This window comes from Mustela nivalis (assembly GCF_964662115.1).
Source record: "Mustela nivalis genome assembly, chromosome: 5".
Classification (NCBI taxonomy): Eukaryota; Metazoa; Chordata; class Mammalia; order Carnivora; family Mustelidae; genus Mustela; species Mustela nivalis.
In genome coordinates, this window is record NC_139024.1 from 151,615,990 (window position 1) to 151,631,829 (window position 15,840).

Here is a 15,840-nt window from a genome sequence, read left to right on the forward strand (position 1 = left end):
AATAAAGGTCACTAGTTGGTAATTAGAAAACATATGAAAGTAAAAATCTCATTGGTAAAGGTAAATATATAGTAAGTAAGTTAATCATTTATAAAGTGACTATGAAAGTTAAAGGACAAAGTAGTAAAAATAACAATAACTATAGTTATAATTGGGGGATATAAAAATAAGAAAAGATGAAAAATGTGAAATCAAAAACATAGAATGTAGGTTGGAGAGAGTAAAAATTCAGTTTTAAAATGCACTCAAACTTAACTTGCTATCAATTTAAAATAGACTGATCTATCTATATTTAGTATATATGTATTATATGTACAGATACATATAAATATAAGTAAATACAGATATATATACATATACATACAACATATATAAACATATGTTGTATATATTTATACAACCTATATATATTTTGTGTGTGTGTGTATGTGTGTATGTGTGTGTGTGTGTGTGTGTATATAACAGCCTATATATATAGGCTGTTATATGTGAGCCTCATAGTAACCACAAAGCCAAAACCTAAACCTATAATAGATATATAAAAGATAATATATATAAAAGATATATAAAAGATAATGATATATAAAAGATAACATAAGCATAACATTATAGAAAGCCATCAAGCCACAAGGGAAGAAAGCAAGAGTAGAAAAAAGGAACAGAGTAGAACTACAAAATAACCAGAAAAAAACTAACAAAATGGCAATAAGTACATACTTATAAATAATTATTTTAAATGTAAGTGGACTAAATTATCCAATCGAAATGTTAGAGTGGCTAAATAGAAAAAAATACTAGACCCATCCATATTTTATCTACAGGAGATTCACTTCAGGTGGGAGGAGAAACAGGCTGAAAGTTAAGGAATGGAAAAAGATGTTTCATGCAAATGAAAACCAAAAGAAAGCTGGGCTAAGTCGACTTATGTCAGACAAAATGGACCTTAAAACAAAGGCTATAATAAAAGACAAAGATGAACATTATATAACAAAAAGGGGTTAATTCAACAAGAAGATATAACATTTGTAAATACTTATTTATCCAACATGGGAGGCTATAAAGCAAGTATTAACAGACCTAAAGGGAAAAATGGACAGCAATACAATAATAGTAGGAGACTTTAATGCCCTGCTTACATTAATGAATAGATCACCCAAATAGGAAATAGGACATCAATAAGGAAACATCAGCCTTAAGTGACACATTAGACCAGATAGACTTAAGAGATATATGTAAAACATTCCATCCAAAGCAGCAGCATACACATTCTTCTCAAGTGCACATGGAATGTTCTCCTGGATAGATCATATACTGGGCCACAAAACAAGTCTCAATAAATTTAAGAAGACTGAAATCATATTAAGCATCTTTTCTGCCCGCAGGAGTATGAAACTAGAAATCAATCATATGAAGAAAACTGGAAAAATCATGAATGTATGGGGATTAAATAACATGGTACTGAACAATCAGTAGGTCTACCAAGAAAAGAAAGAAAAACCAAGAAAAAAATTCCATTGAGATAAATGAAAATGGAAATATAACATTCCAAAATCTATGAGGTGAAGCAAAAGCAATTCTAAGAGGAAAGGTCATAGTGATATAGGCCTACTTCAAGAAATGAGAAATCTCAAAGAAATGATCTAAAAGAATTAGAAAAAGAAATGAATGCCATGCTAGTAAAAAGAAGGAGATAATAAAGATCAGAGTGGAAATAAATGAAATAGAGACTAAAAAGAAAATTTAAAAGATCAATGAGACTAAGAGCTGAGAAGATAAAATTGGAAAACCTTTGCCAGACTCACTAAGAAAAAGAGAAAAAAAAATGTTTTGAATAAAATCAGAAATGATTTTATCATTATAACTGATACTGCCAAAGTACAGAAGATCATGACATCTATGAAAAAGTATGACCAACAAATGGGACAACCGAGAAGAAATGGATAAATTCCTAGAAATATACAGTCTTCCAAGACTGAATCATGAAGAGATATAAAAATCTAAATAGACCAATTACTAGTAAGGAGATTGAATCTATAATCAATATATTCTCAACAAACAAAAGTTCAGGACCAAGACACTTGACCAGTGAATTCTATCAAACATTCAAAGAAGGTTAATACCTATCCTTCTGAAACTCTCCTGAAAAACTGAAGAGGTAGCAATGCTCCCAAACTGATTTTATGAGGCCAGCATTACATGGATACCAAAATCAGTCAACGACACTAGAATAAGAGAAAAACAAAGGCCAATATCCTTTAGAAACAGAGAGATAAAAATCCTCAATAAAATATTAGCAAACCAAGTTCAACAATGAATCAGAAGGATTGTACACCATGACTAAGTCTGATTTATTCCAGGGATGCAAGGATGGTTCAACATCTGCAAATCAACATGCTACACCACACTAGCAAAATAAAGGATAAAAATTCTAGGATCATTTCAATCAGTGCATAAAATTCATATGTTGAACCTCTAACCCCAATGTGAGTGCAGGTGAGTTTGGGAGGTAATTATGTTTAAATGAGATCAGGAGGATGGAGGCCCCATAGTGGGATTAGTGTCCTTACAGAAAGAGACTGGAGCTTACTCTCTCAGCCATGTGAAGATACAACCAAGAGGAGTGCTATTTGCAAATCAGGAAGAATGCTCCTACCAGACATCAGACCTGCCAAAGTCTTACGCTTGGACTTCAGCCTCCAGAACTGTGAGAAATCAAGGTTTATTGTTTAAGCCACCCAGTGGTTTAAATGAATACGTGGGCACCCATGCACCCATGCATGACGCCTTCTCCCTGTCAACTCTCTCTTCTTGCTTGCTGTGATGGAAAGGCAGATAGAACACAGACATTCCCGTTTGGTCATGTGGTGCCCAAATTTGCTCCTAAGGAATTGCACGATAAGACCTTGTTATGACTGACTATCCACCATGCTCTTTGGTTTATCATAAAACATTATATTCAGGAGATGTTTACTGTTAAATACATTATATGAAATGGTAAACATCCTAATTACAGTGTAATCTGTAATGCTGGGTTAATTAAAATTCCCTACCCAGCATTCTGGGGGAATAGTAAGTTGGTAATTTAGTTGTTTTATTTCATTGTTTTCTTTTTTTTTTTTTTAATGAATCCTGTTATAACACTTATTAATAGAACTGTGTGCAGCAAAGGGGATAAAAGAAACTTCATTGATGGCTGTTCTTTCCTATAGAGAGTGGTTTTTTTGTTTGTTTGTTTTTGTTTTTTTCCATTCAAGACTGCCATTTAGAGAATTAAACCAGGTCTCAGAGTAAGACTTGGATATTGAGCTAGTGTATCTGGGCCCGTTTCTGGGTAAGAATGCTCTCCTCCTCTTTGTATATATTTCCCTTTGTGTTGTGTCATTCATGAATCTTCTGGCTCTGAAACCATCTGGAGAAATGCTGCCAAGATGATGAGTGAGACACCCTGAGCCCAGATTATTTCCCTTTAATTTTTTCTTTCTAAAACTAAATGTTCTTGAGATCTTCTAGTAGTATCTGTCTTCCAAACCTGCAAGATTATCAAAATCCTTTGGGAGGAGATTTTTAAAAGACTGAGAGCCCAGAAAATATAGAAAATGCAAACGATTAAAAAAATGAATAAAGAAGATTATGAGATTCAAGACATACCCAAACAGGAAATAAAAAGCGATATGGAAATGTGTCAGGCAGTTGATTAATAAACATATTTTTCTGGAAAAAAGAAGTCTCAAAAGGCTCCACCTCCAGAGATTTTATTTTATTAGCTCGTATGTGGGTCCTGTCTGTTGCATGTGTTTAAGCCTTGTGGGTGATTTTAATGATCAACCATATTTGAGAATCAGTGGTTTAATTTCCTGTATGAATTAAAAGAGGCAAGAAATGCTAGGGAGACTTATCCTAAGATCCTTTGTCTTCCTTTTGTGAGCCCTTCTCTGGGCTGAGTAAGATCCTCTCTGGCAGAAGCAGACATAAATGAAGTTAATGAGAAGTACTTTGAGCTTTAAGTGAAGGCAGCCAGATTTGACTTTATTTGTTACTAACGGTCTGTCTTCAAACAAGTCATTTATTCTTGCAATCAGTTTCTTCTCCCTGCAAAATGGATTTTATTAGCAATGACCCTTACTTTGTTTTTTGAAAATGTGAATTGAAATGTACGTAGGCTGCAGGAGGTACATTAATTAAAACTGCTATGATTATTCATTGGCATATAAAACAAAAGATCAAACATGCTTCTCAGTATTTTCCCAAAAAAACATTTTTTTGCCTATTTTATTCATTGATAGAAGATCCCTTTTATTGTTCACATAAGAAATTATCCCAAGACTTGTCTATATCTGTTGGAGATATAGACAAACGCGGTAGGCTACAGGTATGTAATATAATATAATACATACCACAAAGATTGGCAAAGGGGCACCTGGGTGGCTCAGTCAGTCAAGGGTCTGCCTTCAGCTCAGGTCACGATCCCAGAGTCCCAGGATCGAGCCCCTTGTCAGGTTCCCCACTCAGCCTGCTTCTCCCTCTGACCCTCACTGCTCTCATGCTCTCTCACTCTCCTTCTCTCAAATAAATAAAATCTTAAAAAAAAAAAAAGTAAACACAAATATACATGGTTTCTCTGATCTCAAGCAAAATCTAAAATTAACATAAAATATGTTCCATAAAATTATTTCTTATTGTTTTCAAATGTGTCTTTTTTCTTATTTGCATTTTTCATATTTAATGCATAGATATTTAAAGCATATAAAGCATTCTTTTGTTAATATTTTCTAAATAATAGGGCTAATTTTGATGAGACATAAAAAGAAAACTGTGGTTAATAACTAAGTATGAAAACATGGCTAGTTAGAATTAATCTGCATATGTAAACTTAATTAACATTTATTTTATTCAAATTGAGTAATTTGCATAAAATTGGAAGGGTATTTACTTTATGGCATGTTTTCATTTTGTGAAAGCTCCGATACTTTATGAATATCACAAGGGCTTCAAACAGTTATTCTGAGATAATCAGGATGTTACAGTGATCACTCAATTTTTGTGGTGAATTTATTTCACGAACAGCCATTAGTCTGTAAACCGTCGTGTGTATGTAGGCTTGGTCATCAGAGACAGATTTTCTATCTGTACAAAATCTAGATGATCTAGAAAGATGGAAGGTGGTGTCACCCGGCATTGAGCTGTTATGCCAAGAGGGTAACTTCTTGGATGAGCCTCTTATCTAGCATGAGAAGTGGCACACGTGCGGAAACCATCTCAGCGCTAAGCCAGCACCACATGCATCTTGTAACATGCCGCCCTCTGAGGCAGTGGAGGAAACACTCTCTCTTGTCATCTCCACCCCATTTCCTGCAACTTCTGTGAAATCACAGAACTTGGGGAAGTCGTGGTGCTTCCTGGCCTAGATTTATCACCATCTGGGAACCAGAATGAGATGCCTGGTGATGCCACCGCCACTTTCCTCTGCCACGTTCTCGGAAATTCACCACCCACGGGGTCCTTCTGACCAATGCAAGTCCCCTCATCCACTGGGAAAAGGAAGAGATGTAACGGGGGAAGGAATCCTTCTCGAAAACCTCCCCGCCCGCTTCTCTTTGCCACCACATCCTGTGTTCAGATTCCCGAGGCTGACTTCCAAGGCCGTTGCTGATTCCGCCGCACCCTGCCAGGTTCTCTCCCAAGCCAAGCTGGCCTCCACGATCCCCAAACAGTCGCGCCTCTTGCTCTTCCTCGTGATCCTTCCAGGTGGCAACCCAAGTCTCGAATCTCACAGAAATCTTCCCTGATCTCTCCAGCTCATACTACCGCTCCTCCCCTCTGACCTTCCAATTTCATCTGTAACAAGTAATCTTGAACCTAATTATGGGCTAGCATGGACTGTTCTTCCAGTTCTTTGATTGTTTCACGTGTTCAATTGAATTCCCCAATTAAATTGTAAGCTCCTTAGGATCACTTCGGTGACTAATGTCTATTTGCTAAACTCTCCTCACCCTCCTTTTCCTCCAGTAACCATCGGACCGCTCAGTCCACTACTAGGTGTTCAATAAATCATAGAATCTTGGAGTTGGAACTTTTAAATCCAGCTAATAGATGGGCAAAGAAGATCTGCTGTATTAAAGCCAGAATCACTTTCACGGCCGCTTCCTTCCTCGCTTCCTTTCTTCTTCCCACCCTCTCCCCTTCCTCCATTCATTCTTTTTTTCCTCTCCTCCCCCTCCCTACCACCTTCCCTCCTTCCTTCCCCCACTTGCATATTCCTGGAGAGCTGAAATCTCTTCACCGGTGATAGTGATACAAAGCGCACAGATGACCCTGGGAAAAAATTTTCAAGTACTGAGAGAGCACCTGCCTCCCTCTGAGGGTCACAGCTTTGCAGTCCCATAAGGTCAACGCAGGTTGTTCCTAAGGCTTATCTACCATCGATTCAATTGCGATGATTTGTTACAAATTCTTAGGAAGAAAACAACGAAGGCTGACTTAAAGTCATATAGGGAGTTTGCAGATTATGCCACTTATGTCCTAACGGCTCCTTGCTGAGAATATTCTTTGGAAATTGAGGACACCTTTTTCTAATTCCAGCAGCTTTGCATCGTGGTTATGTCCCTGGGCTAGCACATGAAAGCCTGTTATGTCTACTGTGTACCTAAAGTTTAGCACAGCGTAATATTAACGCCATAGACTCTAACCAGATGAAAATGAATTTTTTTCAGAAAGCAGTAGAGCCCTAAATCTGCACATGGAGACCATGGCAACCTGGCCCCACTTAAAACCTGCTTCTCTGTGCTCCCCATACCCCACCATTCAAGCAGGAGGGGGCACCCTCTTTCCCTATTCCCTTCATGCAAACTGCACTGGGATAAGTGATCATCTCGCCTCTCCCATGGTAACTGGGAGTGAAGTTTCAAGGAAGAGGGAGACTTGGGGGAAGGTTAAGAGAGCCCTGTGTACCACAGGCACTTTTTCTCATCTTGAAATGCAGATAGGTCATGCAACAAAAGGTTTCTGGATCATTCCCTTGGTAGGAAAGGCAATCTGAGAGAGGATGCTTTTTCACCAACTTCTGGACTTTCTTGGACATTCTACCCCCTTCGTGGGTTGTTGAGAGGATTAGAGATAGTGCATGTTGAGGTGCCTTGTTGGCTCAGTTGATTAAGTTCCTGACTCTTGGTTTTGGCTCAGGTCATGATCTCGGGGTTGTGAGATCTAGCCCTGCCTCGGGCTCTGTGCTGGGTGTGGAACCTGCTCAAGGTTCTTTCTCCCCCTCCCTCTGCTCCACTCCACTCTCTTTCTCTAAAATAAATAAATAAAATCTTTCTTTAAAAAGGAGATTGCAGGGGCACCTGGGTGGCTCAGTGGGTTAAGGCCTCTGCCTTCGGCTCGGGTCATGATCCCAGGGTCCTGAGATCGAGCCCCACATCGGGCTCTTTGCTCAGTGGAGCACCTGCTTCCTCTTCTCTCTCTGCCTGCCTCTCTGCCTACTTGTGATCTCTGTCTGTCAAATAAATAAATAAAAGTCTTTAAAAAAAAAGAGAGAGAGAGAGAGAGTAGAGAGAGAGAGTGCATGTAAAGACCTCCGTGTGTAGTAATGACAATTATGAATAAAATAAGTTTAGTATTTATTGAGAGCTTACTGTTACTATGAGATACTAATTAGATACTGTTTAATATTAACATAGATGGCTACTGTGCTAAGCTGTCTCTTCGACTGTCACTTTTCATTCTCGCAGCAACCCAGTGGGCTATTCTGGACCATTTACAGATGAGTCGTGAAATGGAGACAGAAGGGGAAGGAAGGCCACTCAGCAAGGAAGTGACAAAGCTGGGATTCAGAACTGTCCCATCTGTTGTCAGAACGCAGCACCCTGGCTTTCCCTCTGACCGCTTGTAGGGCCAGCAGAACAGACACTTCGGACGCAGACCCTCTCAGAAAGTTCCGGACACATTCTCTGGTAGTTTCCAGTGGGTGGGGAAAGGAAAGGGAATAGAGGGAAAGTGTGTGAAGGGGGAGGAAGGAATAGGAGAACCGGGGCCGGCGCACCTGACCGGAGTCTGCTCGCCCCCCACCTACTCCCACACCTGCTTGAAGCCCCCTGAGCTCACAGGCACCTTCCTGTCCCCTGCCCACTGACCCTTCTCGGACTTCCGGTTTTCACCTGCCTGCCGTTTAGAAACAGGGGCTCCTGTCTGCCTCAATCCCACAGTTCCCCTGTTTGGCATCCTCAGCTCGCCAAACCGAACAGCAGGTTATTCCCAAAGACCACCGTCCACAGTAAAAACGACTGTTTGTTTTAGTAAAATCCCAGCGTCTGAGCACCATTGAGGCCTGGTTTCTGGAACAGAGAAATAGCAGCCTCAGGGGCTTTTGGAGAGTGAGGCTGGGGGGTGGGTGCTGGGTAAAGCTAAGGAGGCCGTCACGGGTGCGGGGAAGGGAAAGGGGCCTTGTCTCTGCCCTCTCTCTCGCTCTCCTCCCTTCGCCGTCGTAGAGGGGGTGCCTGGCAGCAGCAGCTGGAGGGGAGGAGGCGGGAGGGGCTCTAGGTCCGCTGATGTGTGAGGCCTAGATATCAGCCAACCCCCAGGGAACTGATTTCACAAAATTCAAATGCCCCATTGAACTGCGGAAAATGAGACACACGATGCAGAATCACTACAGGAAAAGCAGGGTGGACTGTTAATCTAGAAGGCACTTCATCTAATCTCTTTTTATCCCATCCAAATAACTGGGATCTGTGGTCATCTCCACGGCCCACTGCTCATTTGCGGTTTTATGATAACTTCATATTTGAGGGATCATCTTGATTTAGATTGCTCGGGGTTCGTGAATATAAAGAACTCCGTGACACCTCTACTTCTAGGCCAGAAACTGTAAGTAGAATAAAGTCTGTAAAAATAAAAATAACAAGGCAAGACGAGCTTTAGCAAGGAACATTTGAATATTTCCAATTCAGTGTGTTCACAGGCCAGTTTCTTTCCTTCCTTCCTTACTTTCTTCCTCACTTTCTCTTTTTCTTTCTTTCTCTTTCTATCCAACTCCTTTCTGTCTTTCTTGTGGGCAATGATTTTGCCAATCTTCAGAGAGAGAGAAATTGACATAAGTTGTCACAGAAACATTAAATATCATAGCCGAGAACAGTGAAAAATGAACGGGGAATTGGGTCAGAATTTTATACAGCTGAAAAATAATTCCATTGAGGGCTTGAGAACATTAAGACAGGAATTCTGGAGTGATAATGGGAATGGTTTTCAAGTAACCTTCAACTCCCAGAGAGCATATTTGCAAAGAGAATATAAAGTCGATGCCCCCTTTTGTGTGGAGTGGATTGATTTACTGCACAAGAATTTGAGGAAAGTTGCACAAGTTTTGGGGGGAAAAGACACCTCAGGACTGAAGTTCTGGGGATTCCACATCCCACATGAATAAAAGGTGGGCAAGAGTTTGAAAAGCATTATGTAACAAGGATCAAAGCCATCCCTCCCTTTACCTGGAAAGATGTGTGACCTGTGGGAGCAAGTTGTGATCCCTTTCCTGCTTAGGAAGTTTGCTGGTTGTGGTATGGAACACAGAGGTGCTCTCGATTGGGCCATACCCATATGGCGTGTTAATAGGAATTTCAAAGCCATGTCCACGCCCAAATAGCAAAAACTGTAAAATCCCTGTGATAAACATATGTATTTTCTTTGGCATTTACTGTTGGGCTGTTCCAGGCACCACATTGTGCTGGGTGCCATAGCAAATTTTAAAAAATGGAACTTGCCTACTTCTCAAGGAATCACAGCCCTACCAAGTGTCTCCTGGCTCTTGGTTTGCCAAATAAATGTGTAGGACTGTGTCCCGCAAAGTAAAGATGGAGAGGGCTATCGACGAGGAACCTAAACACTAAACCTAAAGGAAATGATCTTCCTAGAGGTAAACACTCTGTTATTGAAACCAAATCGACAGCAAGCCTGTACTTTGCTTCTTGACTAATGGTAACCTTTTTAAAGAAAAAAAAAAAGTAGATAGTTAATGGAAGCAGAATGGTACAAAATCAACAATCACAGGGACCGCTTTATGGGAACCTTCCTCCCCGGGCTCCTTGATTTGTGTATTCCACAGCTGCTTTCCCATTGCCCAAAAGGTAATTAAGAGGTGATAATGATATGTATCTTCTCTTATCAAAGTCATTAACACGTTATTATTGTCATAAGGAGGCTAGCTATTGCCTGGTTGTGGAGACGGCTCTTTAGGCGAAAAGTCTTTATTGGTCTACCAGGGATTTGTGCTGGGAGGAAGAAATTGCGGTTTGGGGATGAATTAGCAGGTTACATTCCCTGTGACTCGTCAGTGTCTTTTTTTTCCAAACCTTGCAGGTTTCTGAGAACCCCCCCAGGGCCGTTGTGACTCTCGATTTGACCTACAACTTTACTCCTTTCCAAGCTGTTCTGTTCGAATCAGGGACGACACAACTCTCTTCTATTTACCAAATTACACATCTCTTGTACTTGAAGATTTGGCTCAGACCCCATCAATCCAATCCGTTGGTGCCTTCTCTGAACTTCTACTCTGATAAAAAGATACCACAAATTCTCCCAACATCAGTTGGTTTCTCTGCCTTGGTTAGCAAGTGGTATGGTGCAGAAATAGTCACTCCAGATTGTGGTGAAGTTTTCTCAATTGATCTCTTAAACATCTTGGAAAAATATGGGAGTATCTACTCATGCCACTTTTTAACGCTTTTAGAATTTCTACAGATGGATGAAGAGAGGAAGGAACAAATGCATCCAGATTGGTTCTGAACTCTCCTAGGCTTCTTTAGGTTAGAAAATAGTCTATATGGTTTTTCTGGGGTTTGTGTTCAAATTGTGTGATCTGTGAAGGCAAAAATATATCTTATTTGTTGACCATAAGCCTCATTAAAATCAGTTATGGCAGCTTATTGTTTTTAAAAACTATCCAGATAAATATATACATTTTAAGAATCAAATATTAATAAAGAGTTTTTTAATATAAAGGGAAAAACTCATCGCAATTCTGTTCTACCCCCTTCAACCATCAGTTCCTGCAGGCAGCTACTTTTAATGAATTTTAGTAGTTCTTCTGGTATTTACCTACATATTTCTAAGTAATAAATGTGTTCTACTTGATCATTATTTAATGAATGACAGTTGGGGAGGATTTAAGTCTGCTGTCCCATAACACTGCTTCCTCTTGTTCCCCTTTTTGGTCAAATCAATATTCAAGGTTTATATTATTATAACTATATAAATAATGTTCTCTACTGAGCTAACACTACACCATAATTACCTTTCCTTTCTTGTACAGCTTTTTGTTTTTCTTGGAGTTAATGATTGCCTTGTTTTCATCAGCCTGGCTTTTTATATAACTATCCTTAAGTTTTGCCACAAGTTCCAACAGTCTCTCCAAAACTTTCCACATAGTAATATAGAACATATAATCTATTAGAATCTAACCACCCCCTTCTTGGGGCCCTTTTCTCCCTTTTTCTAACCTGGATAGGTGTTTCTTTTGGGCTACTGTATCCACTGCTATCCCACAACTTCTGTCATCATGTCAGTGATTCTCTCCACCTCCTTCTTGTGTTGGAGGCTCTCCTTCCTGGTTTACATGTTTTCTTCTCTCTTGCTTTATTCCCTCATTTTGGTGGCACACCCTTCCTGAGAAAGGGTGCATGTGAGGTAAATTTACTGAAAATTTTCCTGCCTGAAAATGTCTTTATTCTACCCTGTATTTTTTTTTTTTTATTTTGGTGGTTTGGCTGAAACTTGAATTCTAGGTTAAAAATAATTCATTCTGAATTTAAAATATCAAAATGATATTTCTTGGTTGAGTCTTTTCCTACTTATTGTATTAGGCATTAAGTGGTCCCTTTAAAGATCCATATTCTTCTGGTCTATGAATTTCTCCTATATTGTTTCTCCAATAGTTTGCTTTCTTCTCCCTTTCCCAACCCCATTTCTCTTCTCAAACTTGTATTGGGCAACTATAGAGTCCTCTAGATTAATCTCACATTTTCTTTTCTCTTCTCTCCTAATGCCCATGTTATCATTTTGTTTTACTTTCTGGAAGACTTTTATCTATTTCAACTCCCCAACTTTCTATTGATTTTTTTAAATGCCAGAGCTCATATTTTTAATTTCCAAAGACTCTTCCATGTTCTAAGATTGCTATTGCAAGGATGCAATATGTTTTTTTGACTTCTGCGAAAATTCATCACATTTTGTTGGAAGTATTCTTCTAATCCCTGTATTGTCTTTCTCCCCTCTGATTTTTTTTGTTTTCTGTTGCTTGTTTTGTCTCTGTCTTTCGTGCTGGAGGCGGTCCCTCAAATCTTGTGATCTTTGGCTGTGAGGGAATCACATGCTAAATGAATGTTCTGTGTCCATGTGTGAGGCTCACTGAATGAGGGACTCACAGTAGAAATACAGGACAGTGAGCAAGCATTTTTATTAGAATACCTCTGAATTCTACAGTGTTTTTCCTTAATACCCTTTAATTTCTCCACAGAAAGATCTTCCAAATATCTCCCTAGGGATTACAAGCCTGGCTGTGGCCTTCTGGGTAAGTAGGTGGAAAAAGGAAGCTAAAATAGTTTGATGATCAGACTTTTGCTAGTACCCCCTATTGTTCTGTCTTCTGTGCCTTGGGTTCCTGGTCCTGAGCCTGTCTTGTTTCGAATGAGTCAACTCTCTCTGGGGGTTGGAGGTGATGATGACAGGTAGACCTAAGGAGCTAACTGTTTACACAGACTTTCAATCCACTGCTGACTTCATGCCAGTACCTTCTGTGGGCCCCATGCCTCCAGGTCCTGAGCCCTCCAAGTTCTGAAGGATGACTGGCTTGTTTATTGGGTTGACTCTATGGGGGGCCTAGAGTCCAGCCTTTTGTATTCTGCTGAAACTGTTATCATTACTCTAAAAGCTGGCATAAGGTAGGCATTTGTTGACATTCTTGTCCACTGTTGTCTTCTTTGCTGTTCTTTTCATTCTTGTAGGTTTATACTTTTGCATTCTTTTTTGTTGTTGTTGTTGTTGTTTAAAGATTTTCTTTAGGTAATCTCTACACCCAACATGAGGCTTGAACTCATGACCCTGAGATCAAGAGTCACGTGCTTTTTGACTGAGCCAGCTAGGTGCCCCCTGCATTCTTTTACTCACACTTAAGTGGGTTTCCAGGAGGGAGTGGAGCTGAATAGGTATATAAAATGAACATGAACTTTGTCATTTAATTGATGATTATTTCTGAGTTACAGCTTTTTTTTTTCTTAAGTAGGTTCCACCCCCAGAGTGAAGCCTAGTGTGGGGCCTGAAGTCAGGACCCTGAGATCAAGAGTCATATGCTTAACCTACTGAGCCACTGAGGCCCTCTCAGTTATAGTCTACTTTTTAAGGAATGTTGGGCCTTAATGTACTGATAAATAAAATCAGATTAACATATCACTGATTCTAGTATTGATACCTTCAAGGACTGTCTTCCCTTATAAATCGAACTAATAATATGCTAAAGTTGGATGTACCAACAAGGCTAAGACCAGGACGAGGGTTGGTCGTATCACTTTTGTGTTGACCATTCGCCTAGGATTTAGCACGTACTTTGGCAAAGAAACTTAAAAGCAAAAGCAACAACAAAATGAGAAATCAGAAGAGTTGTAGTTTTCTTTTTTCTTTCCATAAACATGTTAAGGATCACCTGTTAAGACTAGTAAAGAGCGCGTGAGCTGGAGATATGGTGAATGGGACAGAGTCCTTAGGCTGGAGAGCCTCACAGTCTAGTGAGAGAGACTAACAAGCGAACAGGTAATTACCAGGCAATGGAATTCATCTTGGTTTAGAAATATGTACCCAGTGCAGCGGGAGTACCATTCCCCTGAAAGTGATAAAGTACCTAACTTCTGTTCTCTTGACGCTCTTCCTGTAGGCGTCCAAGGCTCTGGCTCGTGTCAAAGTTAGAAATCAGTCCATATAGCTATGTGCTCTTAGACACATAGCCGTATGCTATAGCTAGATTCACAGAGAGAGACAGACAGATGCTCTATTCTCGCAGACTCTGTTCCCTACAGAAGCATCGCCAGAGATAGGCAGATGCTCTCCGTACGTCTTCACCTCTGGAGACTCCCCAGGCTTTCCCCTTCAGAGCTGATCCAGTAGCATGTCTAGGTTCAAAAATGTTTCTCAATGCTGAAAAGAGTCCCGGATAAGCCTTGAATGTCATTCTGTAATCTCGTAATCATGTTGTTCTTGTTCGTGAGCATGCCTGCATAGTCTTTGAGGGCAGGCTGAAGGCCTCGTTCATTTCAAGGAGGTCCCGTGGTGCATTGCCAAGAGCATGGCCCCTGAAGCTGGGGGAGTCGCGTGCGAGCTCCCCGTCTTAGCTGCGTGACTTTGGTCAAGTTACTTGATCTTGCTAGACCTAAATCTCCTACCGTTTCAGACCGAGATAATACCTAACTCACACGTTAGTTGTATTAAATCAGCAAAACCAGACAAAGGGCCGAGGGCCGTTCTTGATGGGAACTAGGTGCAGAATGAACAGGAGATCTTTTTTTTTTTTTTTTTCCTTCCTTCCCCACCGGACAGGGATCCTCTCAAATGCAGAGAACATATGCTATTCTTACGTGTAATGCCCCCCTTCGTGCAATGCCGGGCATGAAGTTGGCACCCGGTGCATATTTATTCAATGAATGAATAAATAAAAGGCTGTTTGGATTCCACAGGCTGAGATATTTTCCTGCTCTGTGAATCATTATTTGCCACTTTCTTCCTTTAGACGGCACTTCCTTCACTATTTGCTGATCCTAATAAACCACCATTCTTTTCTGAGCTCCTGGATTACGTGTTCCGCTGTGCTGCAAATCGAGCCAAGGAACAGTAACGTGATTTTTAAACACCCCAGCAGCACTTGAAATCCAACCCCGCTTAAGTACACTGCGGTACAGAACATACAGAGGTGCCCCAAAATAAAAGAGGGGACTGAAGCAACAGAGTGTGTCCGTTCCTAGTTTAAGAGGCCGTTTGGCAATCGCGTCTCCTGGTGGCCCCCTGGATAAGAGAGCCTTTGGCGGTGAGGCTCGGGAAGGAGAGGAAAGAGCGGGAGGAGATGGTGAGGTGAGGCTTTCGCAGGGGCGCTCCATGTTTGCAGCTTCCCTCTGCAGAGCCGGCCGGGGGGGAGGTGGTAGGGGCAGTTTCCGCTCAGGTCTACCATCCACCCTTCTAGTTGCGAAAGCGGGGGTGGGATTTGGCTGACCCATCCTTTGTCACGTTCTAAAGGTGGCAGTTATATCATATCAGGGCTATTTGTAGAAATAAAAACAGAAACAAAAAATAATCTAGCCTTGGCAGCATCCTTACCATGACCACTCTGAGCAGCACGCCTGTCTGTTCCCTATGGGGGTCGAAGCCCCATGGACGGCAGGCGAACCCCTTGGACCAGCACAGAATGCCCCCTGCTGCTGTGATCGGCGTGTGCAGTTTAGCCGTGGGTTTTAACGCCACCGTTCTGGTCCGGCGTCTCCGCGGTGCTGGAGTCTGTTGTGTGCTGAGACCGTGCCTTCCTCACTTCTGCGCACACACTTTGCCCTGATCGGACCTGCCCATCAAAGGGCTCCTATCCCACAGTGTCCTCAGAGCTCTCTGCCACACTGGGCTCTCTGAAACCTCTTTGGATTACCTCTCCTACGGGGACTTCTTGGAGCTTATTCTGCTTTTTTGATTCTCTTCACACTCTCCAATTAATAATTAATGCTCATCAGGTCTTTTTCTTTCATTCCCTCCCCTCCCCCCAGGGCCATCTCATCTACTCCCAGGGCTCTGATGATGACTTCTATGCTAATGACAACCAGTCTGCAC

General features: G+C 41.0%; 1 long non-coding RNA gene across 1 annotated transcript; it reads right to left on the reverse strand.

The window, feature by feature from the left end:
- Positions 1-8,911: 8,911 nt before the first annotated feature.
- On the reverse strand, positions 8,912-15,634 carry LOC309864973. The gene is made up of 2 exons (XR_014311879.1): positions 15,343-15,634; positions 8,912-9,066 (listed from the first exon to the last, which is right to left on the reverse strand). It is a non-coding gene; the product is annotated as an uncharacterized lncRNA (long non-coding RNA).
- Positions 15,635-15,840: the final 206 nt, after the last annotated feature.